Source organism: Penaeus monodon, chromosome 24 (assembly GCF_015228065.2).
Source record: "Penaeus monodon isolate SGIC_2016 chromosome 24, NSTDA_Pmon_1, whole genome shotgun sequence".
In the NCBI taxonomy this organism is placed as follows: Eukaryota; Metazoa; Arthropoda; class Malacostraca; order Decapoda; family Penaeidae; genus Penaeus; species Penaeus monodon.
This window is the reverse complement of record NC_051409.1, coordinates 9,246,984-9,247,218: the sequence shown is the minus strand read 5'-3', so window position 1 is coordinate 9,247,218 and position 235 is coordinate 9,246,984.

Below are 235 nucleotides of genomic sequence, written 5' to 3'. Positions count from 1 at the left end.
TGGAAGTCACTCTCGCTACTTTTTATGAGATGTTTTATTTATTCATTTTTTTTTCTCTCTCTCTTTAATTTCTTGTCGTGACAAAATTCGGTCCGAGTTTTAAGAAATGGTTTAACGTGCGTATTTTTTTTTCCTTTAGGGGGAGGGGGGCTCTGTTGGATGACGTCATGAAAGGAAGTTTGACGCGAGAACGGATGATGCAACGTTGCGTAACTTCGCACTTTCGTTGAGCCGT